At 37.1% G+C, this 12,073-nt stretch overlaps 1 long non-coding RNA gene across 2 annotated transcripts in view; it reads left to right on the forward strand.

The window, feature by feature from the left end:
- The window catches only part of LOC122190918, a 20,876-nt gene continuing 8,803 nt past the window's right edge, over nt 1–12,073 (forward strand). For both annotated transcript variants that reach the window (XR_006182263.1, XR_006182264.1), the window contains exon 1: nt 1–37. This is a non-coding gene — a long non-coding RNA (uncharacterized LOC122190918). The remainder of the gene's footprint in view (nt 38–12,073) is intronic.

Below are 12,073 nucleotides of genomic sequence, written 5' to 3' on the forward strand. Positions count from 1 at the left end.
CCCTCCTCTGGAGTTTTGCAGGGAGCCTAGGACGCAGGTAAGCTTTCTATTTATTCTCTTTTTGTTATTATAATCTTTGCCAAGCACTCTTGTTTATTTCATAATTATAACATCTTTACATTCATTGACTATATAGAAAAGTATTTTAATCTCTAAGTAAAACTGATTCTTCAGCTTCCCTTTCTCCTCTCAAGAAGCTTAAGCCTTCTCTGCATTTATACTGATGTAACATCAAGAGCATAACAAGATGGTTGGCCTTAGGTGAAAAGCTAGAGGAAGAACTACTTGAGAAATATATATTTGGGTAACTGGTCAATTTCTAGTATAAAAGCCTTTGGACATCACCAGTGAATTGCCTCTAGAATATCTTTCAATAACTAGTACAAAGTAGCAACTCTGCCTAAATGTCTTTCTGTATTGAAAATATCGAGGGGGGAATTTTTATTTTATTTTTATTTTTTTTTTTTTGAAGGTGTATATTATTAAATACAGTTTTGGAGAAGTGAACTGGCAAGAGTTTGAGGGGCTAGTCCTTAGAGGTTTTAAAGTAATCTCACATTCTATTCAGCTGTGTCAACAAAGAGCCCAAGTCATTACAGTTTACAACCAAAATATGAAATTCACAACCTCGTAGAGAAGAGCTTTAATTAGAACAGCTTCTGCAGTATGCACTACTCAGCCCTGTTCTTAAAAGTCATTACAAAATACATTCTTTTTCCTGCAATAGCCATCTTTGTCCATATTGTTATTTTTAATGGTCAAATTAAACAGTTTTAGAGAAAGGGGCTGAGGAATTAAGCAATGCAGTTTTTGTGAGCTTTATCAAAAATGCTTTCAAATTACATTTAAACTGCACCTTTCAGGATTGGATTGTTCCTTCTAAGTGACACTGAATTTATCGTGCCAAATAAGAAAAAAAGTGAAATGTCTCAGAAAAGTAAACCAGTGTCTGTATAATTTAATGATATATCTAGTTGTCTGCTCAGTACAGGAGACAGAAAGTCTGAGTTTATAAAATGTTCTTTCAAAAATAAACTGCAAGACCAGTTAACTTCGTGCTCTTAAAACTCCCATTGTTACAGACCCAAATGGGTTGCACAATATACAAAAAGCAGTCTTTTTTACACAGCTATTTACAGATAAGAATGAAGAGTTGTGAAGGGATATTGAGTAAAATGTAGCAAAAATGTCTGTCTAGCATTACATGTAGTCTTCAGAAATAGATAACGCACCATTCTTTTTATTAGTTTCATTTCATTATGCTAGTATGTAAAATGCCACCAGAGAGTGGTCAGCTTCAAAATGTAGCATACGTATACAAGTATTTGTGGGATAAATAGATAAGCCAGTGAGAGAAAAGGAAATGAAACATAAGATTACTTATCTTAAAACAAGTCATGTCCAGGAAGACTGCATGCTGTGATTGTCACATCCAGGTTCATGCTGGACCAGTGAAATATCTGAGCAGTCATTGGCACTGTAACACTTCTAAACTAGTCTAAGACTAGATGTTTAACTAGAAGAGTGTAGTTATGCAAGCACATAGAGTAGAAATGTTTTAAATTAATATCTCTTATTAGATTTACTGCTGATCTGTCATTTTCACCAGGACAATTCATATTAATTCTTATCAAGGTGTGCATTGTGTGTATGCATGCCTGTGTTAAGGGAGCATTTGGAGTGTTGCTATGGTCTACGAATTCATTCTCCTGCACTCTACCAAAAGAAAGGAAGGGAACACAATGACCATCAGGTGTATCAATATAAAGGGCTTATAGAAGGTGAAGTATCTCTGAAGTATCTCAATCAGCAGGTCCAGCATGAGACAAGAGGTACCAAGTGTTTGTATAACATTTGTAAACTGTGTACTGTAAGACCTGCTCAGGCTGCTCACATAGCCTGTGGGGCCCACAGGACCAATATGTTATTGCTATATGGTACTCATATCTTGCATGCCTGAGTGCCCTGAGCAGAAGCTTCCACTCACCTCATCTCACGATTGCATGTGCGTGTGTATGTTTATTTTTAGCAAAGTCAGGCTCATCTGGTCACCAAAGAAAGCAGCCACACTCATGCGCCAGGAGCCTGAGGATCATTATTCTTTTGTGGGACCTCAATACCTGGCAGTTTTTGAGTGTAAAGACTAGAAAGAGGGCATTGAGATAGCTTTTGTTCTCTGTGGTAGTTTGGAAGTTATTAGAGACATATGACCTGCTCTTGAAATTTTCTTTACCTGCTCAGGTTGTGATAGCAGTGCCTATCTCAATTCCACTTTTAAAATGAATATAAGTTCTCTTCTGCTGATATAGGATGCATTACAATTTACATTTAAAGCTAAGTAATAGTGTACAATGATCCTTTCACTTACCTACCTTCTCAGCTACTTTGCTCTCTCCCTGCTATACATACAATAAGTTGCTCATGCAAAACACAATAAAGGACCTACGATTCTTTTTTAGATACTAGCAAAAAAAAAAAAAAAAAAGGGGGGGGGGAGAATGGAGGGGTGGGGAGGAGAATTTCCCTCTTAATTAGTAAATATATGGAGTTTTAGAATTTTAAAGACCAGGATCAATAATACTGTTTTTGGGTTTTGTTTTGTTTTTTTTTTTTTTTCTGGAAGAAATGGCAGTGCTATATTACCAGATATATTTCAGCTCTCAGGGTAAATACCCTACCAGCTTCATATCAGCGCAAAGTTCTGGTACATATTACACCCTTCAGTCATCACATAGGGCACATCAGAGATGATAGCCTATAGACGGCTTAAATTGACTTCCTAAGCACCATAAACTTTCTGTAGGTGAAGTCAGTACTGTGTAGCTTGTGAAGTCTCATATTTTACTTCTTAAGACTTACAGACTGGTCTCAGATGTCTCCTTTCCCTGCTCCACAAGACTATAATCTTATGACGACCATTGATTTTTCAATTTAATGCTCAATGTTCAGCTCCCACCATGGAGAAAGTGATTTTTATCTTGTTATTTGTACCATGGAGTTATTCTAGAAGGAGCGACACTAACACTGCCACAGGAAGAGGGAAAATATGTCATTTATCACCATAGCCTAGGGGTATAAGAACAGACTGAGAAAATCATATTCTTCCTTTTTTTCTTTTAAGGCATTTCTATCATGACATTACTATATGAAAGATTAATTTCTGGTGTTGGGGTTATTTTTTTTTTCTTTCTTGAAGCTTAAAAACTCACTGAATTTTAATAGGATGAGAAAATTCTCTGTAGACTGTAATAGCACATACTGCAGCATACAAAATCTTCCAGATGTTTCTCATGGTACAAACTATCAGAATACCTGATTGAATGGAAAAATCCTCTGTAGAACATGGCTCTGTAATACACAATTAGAAGTGCTCACTGGAAGAGAACAAGAGAAGTTCCAGCTTTGTTCAAACACTGATGGATGTTTTGCCAGATTCCTTGATCATGACAGGACATTGCTTTGCATTTTCCTAAAGAAAGAGCTCCCTCTTCTACTGGGAAGATATAAGAATACCTTTATGGCATTGACCTGTCTTAGTCCCTTATATCCTGAGAAAATGTAAGGAGGTCCTTGATGAAGCACACATCTGCTTAATCTTGAACTGTAACTCTCAAGATGGAGCCAACTCAGGTTTCCATATTATAGCATGCTCTTTTGTGAATCCTTAGGAGTGTCTTCTCTGGTACCTTTCTACTGACTTCTTATCTGTTATTTCTCCCATCCTGTGTCAGAGGAACTCCTCCTGAGTGAATGCATGTCTGCAGAACTGATCAAGATATCTTTTCTAGCACCAGCCATGGAAGGGAGGCTACCATTTAGGGCAGGTAGTGAATCATGCACTGTAATCATGCTCTGAGATAGTCTGGTTCTTCTGCTTTCAGCGTGATCTTATAGAGGCTATGCCTTTCTCTCCTGAAAAGAACATATTATTTGCAAGTTATAGAGGTATTTTACTGGGTCTTGATAGGCAGGAGGGATTTTTTTTTTTTCCCTTTTTTTTAAATGATGTTTATGATGATATAGGAGTACTGTGTACAGAAACCTGAGTGTGCTCACTAGTGACTGCCCAGCAAGCACCTTCTCATTAGTTGCAGTTCTATGTAAGCAACCAGGTGTTCATGCTCTGTATTATTCTGAATGAAGGCACTGACATCAATAGCGCAACACATTCCACAGAAAGTGATATAGGCATCTGCATTAGGAGGGGTGGGTAGAATCGGGGAGCTGAGTCTAGCCTATATTTAGATAAATAGTTACAGCCAGATAAAGCACTCTGTTAATATTTATATCAACATTATTAACACTTAATATTAAATTGATACATAACACATAAAACATTTATATATATATATATTATAATACATTTATAATATCATCTGAAGATTGATACTTGTCTGATTTTTGCGGGGTCAGTTTTTCTGATAAGTCCCGTGGTGTTAGTTGTCCTCTTCTGACCAGAGATTGTGTTGTCTTTGGGAACTGAAGAGTATAGAAGCCTTCATCAGGCCTATGTGGGTGTCTACTTAACAGTGTCAACTACATGAGTTACTGTGGTCTTCTGTGTATTTACAGCTTGCAAGGATTTTGTATCATTCTAAATATGATTGCCTCTAAGCAGAGAAAGTGCATAACAGATGCAATGCAAAATCAATATTATCCCACTGTTTAAACCACAGTATTTCCTGTTCACTTGTCATATTTTATTTACTATACTTTTGAAAACAAGGAAGATTAAAAAGTCACATGACATGTTCTTGTGCTCTTTATGAACATTCCGCACAGCCATTAATCCAAAAAGATTCCAAGAAAGACAACTGACAGAACAGGAAAGCTTCCAATCTAATTGACATGGGTGAAGGGGATACCCAAAGGTCATAACTGTTGTGTATGTTTTTTGTCTCAGTAAGAAAGGAAAATGATTTTTTCATATAAAACTTTCTCTTGGTTCTGCCATTCTGCAAGTTCTGGGAACACATCAAAGGATTCCAATGTGCCCTGGCTTTACTTGAGCAGTGTCTGATAAAAGTATTTGTCGGAAAATACCTTTACTCTCACCTAACAGATTGATGGAATAACTATTTTTACATTCTGCACTTTCTGTCAAATTAATATATTGCATTTGTTCATACTAATATCTTTAGCATGAAAGAAAAGACATGTAATTTTCTTACATATCAAAAAAGAATCCCAAGTAAAAATTCTCTATACTCAGAGCAGATCCTTTAAAATTTGATTTCTTATTTAGCCTTTCACACTTAGGTTGTTGCATGTGGACTGTCATTCACTTTCCCAGCTGTAAAACTAATGGAGAAAGTATAAATCAGGCATTTTTGCTCTTTTCCTCTTTTTCCTTAAATTCAAAACAATGTTGTCATTTATCTTGAAAGATTAAGTGACCTCTATCATACGAAATGTAACAAGAAAAAAAACCACATCTTTTTTGCATCATTTATTTTCTTGTGAAGAATTTCCACTTCTTTCAGACAATCTTAGTGAAAATCATAGCTCAAAACACCTGAGTTCTTCATAGTTTTTTCTGCATCTGTGGGAATTATTGAGGCCAAGTGAGATGAATAAATGGATTCTTAACAGGCTCATTACAATGAACACTTGCCAATGTGCTCTCAGCTTGAAAAATAAAGTTCTTATGATTTAATTTTTAGCAACCTTTCTCCGAAAGTGAAATTTAATTAGAACCCAATTATACTGAAATGGAGGTAACTGTTGAGGTAGTGCAATGAATGGGCCCCACATGGCCTGATTTATAATTCACAGCCACTTTGAGGAACTAGCTTACTGTTTCCTTCTTCCTTATTGTTCTCTCTGTATTCAGATGCACTTCCTATTATTACAAACGGCAAGTGTATGGCTGCTGCAAAACAAATAACTTTGCATTTAATGGAAAAGATTTTTTAAAAAAAGTCATAAGTCTAGAGTTTATTAAATATTTATTATTACTTTATACTGCCAAGAATAAACACAAATAACTTGTTAAATTTCAAGACCTTAAAAGCCATGTGAGAAAGTTAGAGGAATGTTGATGCATCTTCTGAAAACAACACTATCACCTTAATAAAGAATTATTACAGTAAACCCTTCCTAGAAAATGCAGTGTGGGGTTTCCTGTTTTGTACCCACTAACTTCAGTGTGAGACTGAAATGCTTCTTAACTCATAATTTCTAATTATTCCAGAGCTGTAACAGGATTTAACGTAACTAAGCTGTACAGCTATCCACAGTGTAAGAGCTAAAAAATAAAAAGTTGTGTAGTAGCATACAAAAAAATTATAAAAGTTGTATCTCATGCTGTGGTCAAAAGTAGATGCCAAGGGAATAATAATAATAATAATAATAATAATAATAATAATAACAGATCACATCTAAGTGATATTTCTTTGAATACCTTCTAAGCATCCAGCCTCTTGCAGCTCTGAGATTTCTTCAGCCGGACATAGTTTTGCAACTAGTGATGCCAGTGGGATACAGACATCTAAATGTATATCTAGAACAGATCAAAGTATCTCTGAAGTTTAGAACAGGCAGAGGATAACATAATATGTGAGAACAGCCATGAAGCATCAAGCCACCTGCCTGAGTTTCCTGTCTCCTACTGGGTTGGTGTCTGACAAAATACCACTGAGTGTCTGCCTATTTTCTTACCCTCAATCATGTTTCTCTTAGGGAGCTCCTGGCACAGTTATAGGACTTGTATCTGAGACTGTTCGTTAATTACGTGATCATAGAAAATAGAGCATAAAGCTGTATTAGAACTCTCATCAGGGAAAGCATGATGTACAGGGCAGTGGAGAATCTTCAGAGGAAAAAAAAAATGGTTAAGAGTTGATCTGATGAAGTAATTTCATTTGACTAGGGTTCTAACTAACTTTCTGTCAGCTTTCAAGTCAGAAGTAGTAATTTCATATCTTCTGAAGTCTAACAGGAAATGTTAATGGTTAAATGGTAATTGCTTACTTAGATGGTTGATGTTTCCTTTAAGTTTGAAGTTGCTTTAAGTTCAGGCTATTTTCTCCAGATATCATTCTGTGTTTTCAAAATGATTTTTGTAATATTGAAAGCTATCTTTTCTGTGGGATGAGCATAATGATCAGGTTTTGCAGGATAGCACAATGGCAGTAGGATACTATGTTAATCTATCAAATAAGAGTTTTATAAACATAAGAATCTTTTTTTTTTTTTTTTTTTTTTTGAGTAGCAAAAAGCTCCTCTCAATTCTTCTCATTTTCTCGTGTACTAAAGGCTTACAAATACTTCCACTGTATCCATTTTCTCAAGTTGTGCACTCTGATTTGCAGATCCAAGAAGGCCGTGGTTGGTTCTGGTTGTTGGCAAAATCACTGAATAGTGACAGTGTATATCAGCACGTTATTTCTTAGGCCAAACCTGTATCCACAACCCAGCACTGCCACAGCTGACGGGTATTCATAGGAGGAGGCCATATTCCTTGACCTGCCATACAAACAACTGTTAATGTGTAGCGTTTAATACCTAATTACACTCTACTGAAAGGCAGAAAGCACTACAGCAGTATATTCTTATTTATTTCCTCTCATTGACCCTATTCAGGCTGCAATTGCCATTATAAAACCAACCAACATTCATAGAATCACTGAGATAGGAAAAACCTCCAAGATCATCCAGTCCAATTGTCCACCTACCACCTGTACTCCCTCACTAAACCATGTCGCTTATTACAACACCTAAACATTTCTTGAACAACTTCAGGGATGGTGCTATGCTATCTTTACAGAATTGAAAAGGAGTTTAGAAGTTGGTTAATTCCAGAGCATACGTTTGACCATTTGGAAATCTCACAGTGTGTGATCACTGGTGCACTGGTCCTCTTATATGTGCAGCACAAAAGGACTATTTCTGTCTTCTGCATGTATTCTCTCTTCTCTGTTGCATTTGTGGGCAAAAGATCCAGACTGTAAATTTGCATCTGCTCTGGTTCTAATAATGTTATTTGGACATGCGTCTCTTTTATTTGCTTTTCTGGTCAGGCACTGCTGAATCCTGCCTAGGTATAGACTGGCTTGAAGCTTTGATGTTTAATTGAATTGTGTTCATGAGCTTGTTATTACTGGCCAGCATGCTGGAAAATGTGGCCTGACTTCTTGTGATACAAGCTGTTAGAATGACCAAGGCTTTTTGTTTCAATCCTAAACCCAATTAAAAAAAAAAAAGCTCTGCAAACAATATAACATTTGAGAAAATCATAATCAAAGGTCATTTTTTAAATAGAGAAGTGCTCCAAAATTAGGAAATGTTGGATATAATAACCTGTGTTATCTTTAGGGTTTGTGCTATGCAATGAGTAAGTCCTGTAGCACTGAAGAATCTCTGGTCCTAAAAGGAACAATCATCTCAGCGATGTCTCGTTTAAAAGAGAGGTGAAGGGCACCAGTGTTTTTTATTTATTTATTTTTTAACCTTTCTCTACACTCTGGTCCAGAAGCTGAGACAGAGTACTTGAGCAAGTATAGATACAATGTTAATCTGAACCACAAGAACCTACAGAGCTCCTGAGGGTAGTAAGGCGGTTTGAAACAGTCTCATTTCTCCACTGAGAGAGAAATTGCAATGAAAGCCTTGTGTTTTCTTTGCTGAATTTGTAGGAAAGTGATAATAATAAAATATGAGTACATCTGTCTTTGTTTAGAGAGGAAATGAAAGCAAACAGTGTCTAGACGTGGAAGAAGCATTTAACTGATGCTAGCTAACTATAGCTTCAGAAGAAGCTATAATGTTTGCCACTGCTGGCATTATCTCCTTTGGATGTTTTTCCTGCTGCAGGAGCAGATTAGAGAAGCTGCTGCAGACTTCCAGGCTCAGCCAAAGATGTACTGCTGAAAAGGCTGCTCTGTTACAGAAATCGGGTGCCACTGCTCTCAGACTGGCAAAGCTGAAGGGGGCTTGGCAGTATTTCATTCCAGACATTAGGATGCTTGAAGAAAATGATACTTTGTCATTTTGTAACTGGGAGTGCTTTTATATCCTATTGATTTTATTTCATTGCCTTTAGCTTTTCTATTCTCTCTGAGTGTAACAACAGAGTCATAATTCTTAAAATACACACAGTTATAGGTTATGCATAACTGAACTCTGGAAATTAATCCCAATCTCTTCCTGGGCAGTGGGCAGTGCACAGCTGTGTGCAGTCCTGTGGAAAGGCTGAGAGTGATGCTACTGAGAACAGCAGGGCAGCAACAGCTCGTCACTTGGTCAGGGGCTTATTTTCCACACCAGCTGTTGCAAAGAGCTTCAGCAATAGCAGGCGAATCTTGAGATGTGCTTATAGGTTTCATTTAAGTCTGGTGTTTGCAGTGTGAGGAGTAACAGTCACAGTGCATGGAGAGAACTAAGTGCTCTCAGGCACTCACCCTTTATGCCTATGGTCCACACATAAGAATTGCTTTAGTAGATCAGGTGAAGCATAGTTAGTGACACCAAGCAGAGCTAGCTTTCCAAAGGTGCTTGCCTGTGTACTTTTTGTCCCTAGCTACTATGAGAAGCTGGCTGCTGCATGCCCACAAATTGGGAAGGCATTGAGAGGACTTAAATGAGAAGGACAGGCAAATGAGTACTACCAATGCAAATGCTAGAGGAGCTCCTTGTTTTAGAGCAAGGACTTAGAAAATTGCTTTTGTTCACCAGGACATCTTGTCTTTAATCCTGTGTGGAAACAGTGATGTTACTCCAGAGCAGCCTACAGTGTGGACACAGATGGGGCCTCCTCCATCTTTACAGGAGCTAAGGCAAGAAGCTGTGGCCTGCACAGTAGATCTGCTGGAGTGGACTGCTGGAGATGGATGGCACAGGCAGTCTGTAGGCATGGGGTAGCAGTGATACAGGCAGCCTTTCACACTCATTCATGGAGCAGCTCAGAACTGGGTTGAAATCAGTTATGCTGCACTCTCTTGAGAGAAAGACAGCACTGAGACCTTTCTGTATTCATTCAAAAGTATCTTTTCTGATTATGAAGTACACTATGAGGTAGGTCTGCAGTGCATAGACCCAATGATGACACAGAGCTTCTGACTCACAGGTTATTTCCTTTGTTTACAGAATGAAGTAATAAAATCCCTCTCCCGACTGATAAGATTAAAAACAGTTCATCTGATTAGAGTATCACCATGGATTTTATCTTTTCGTTCAAAACCGATGCTACAGAAATGTACTAAGTGTATAATCATAACATTAAAATCCTAGCTTTTTAAATTTACCATGTTTAATGACAGTCCTCAGCTATACAACCTAAAAGACAAAAGGAAGGTGTGGAGGGAAGGTTCATTTTCAGCTGCAGTATATTACTATTTTCCTTATGACCTTGGCCATAAATGGATGTTTGTTAACAGCAAGTGCAAGTATTATTGCCAGTCTCCAAGACAGTGGTAGTACCAGGAATAAGAAATAAATCAGAGACAACCAGAAATGAGGGCAAATTGTCCCGAATGAATTATATAATTGTATAAATTAAACCAGAAATGAAAAGCACATCTGACTAAACAATGTCTTTTTATGTCAACCTGCCAGTTTAGCAGCTGCAAAATGTATTATAATGTATAGCATAGACTCAAGTTCTTCAGCCAGAGTGTTCTCTTCACAGAAGTTTTGACTTACTGCTGTGATGTCAGTTTGCTTTAGAAAAATCCCACTTCACTGGACAAGGACCAACTCTAGAAGTATCTGGATGTACTTGGTTCTACCTTTGTTATACATTTCCACAGCTTGAAACATAAAACTTCCTCTTGGAAAGCTACATCTCTTGAATTAGAGCTGGCACATTTTCATGTGTCTATTATTCTGTTCCACAATCCCCAGACCCAAAGGCCCCCTAACCTATCAAAATATTTTATGCTCTTAAGCCGTGCTTGCCAAAATGCAGTAATACTGGCAATCTTTAAACCAGCAAAGACCACTGGAAAGCTTATTTTCAGTCTATCCTTATTCTCATTCCTTCCATACAGTCTTCTGGCACAGCAATTGAGCTCCTCTGGCTGTTCTCAGGCAGGAGAATGAGAACACTCACTATGGTGCCTGAAAGGGGAGGAAGACGGTAGCAGATAATACTGAGCATGTGTGTAGAATGCTGTAATTGTTACAAGTGCTGCAAGACATGTAAATGGATGTTGAAAAGTATTCGGTGATTTTGTGGGCTTAAGTAGCAACATCTTTGAAATGCTGAATATTATGCAACAGACTATTATTCTAGAAATAAGTGATGACTGAAATGATACTGGAAAGCAACACTTAATATCAGTTTGTTTAGATTGTGAGAAAGTACCTCTTCTGCTCCCAAATTTATTCTTTGTGCTTATCTTTCTTGAACCTGTTTTCACTGAGAAAAGAAAAACGTAAGCAAAGGAGTGTTGGGAAAAGATATCATTCTGTATTGTAACTAAAGTGGCCTGTTGAAGACGAGTTTCACTTCATAATGTCACACTAAATTGAGGTACATCAAATCTGTTGAGAACTCAGGCATACTGACATCTCAGTATTTAGTATTGTATTATTTCTGTTACAGGCAGGATTGGGTGACAAGATGCTGTCAGACTTACCTTGCACTAGTTCTAGTCTAGAAAAATAGAAAAAACATGGTTTATACAGAGGAAACAGTCATTGCTCCTATTGTCACATTTTTCAGAGTGTGTGTAGTTTTATCAATAAAAGATTGATTGTCTAGAATACAAACAAAATGATGATTCTGAAAAAGTTTTTACAATAGAGAAAGAATCAAATGCCCTTTTAACAACCATTTTGGAATAAATCTCAGAGTAGCACCTGAAAAATGGCATGAATTGATAGATGTTTTCTTGTTTGCTGGACTCCAGAATTAGAAGAAAATACTTCATATAATGCATTCTATGACCATATTTTAATTGTTAGCACACAGCATTGTCTGGAAACAACATCATACATACACCTGTATTTGTATACAATGTGTACAAAAGCACAGTAACAAAGTCTTTCAAAATGTGCATATTGTATTAGCTACATGCCTAGCAAAGTTCCAAACAGATTAAGCAATTCCCCAACACCAAACTACTGGAGT

The sequence above is a fragment of the Lagopus leucura genome, unplaced genomic scaffold (assembly GCF_019238085.1).
Source record: "Lagopus leucura isolate 7727_CA_CO unplaced genomic scaffold, USGS_WTPT01 Super-Scaffold_73, whole genome shotgun sequence".
In the NCBI taxonomy this organism is placed as follows: Eukaryota; Metazoa; Chordata; class Aves; order Galliformes; family Phasianidae; genus Lagopus; species Lagopus leucura.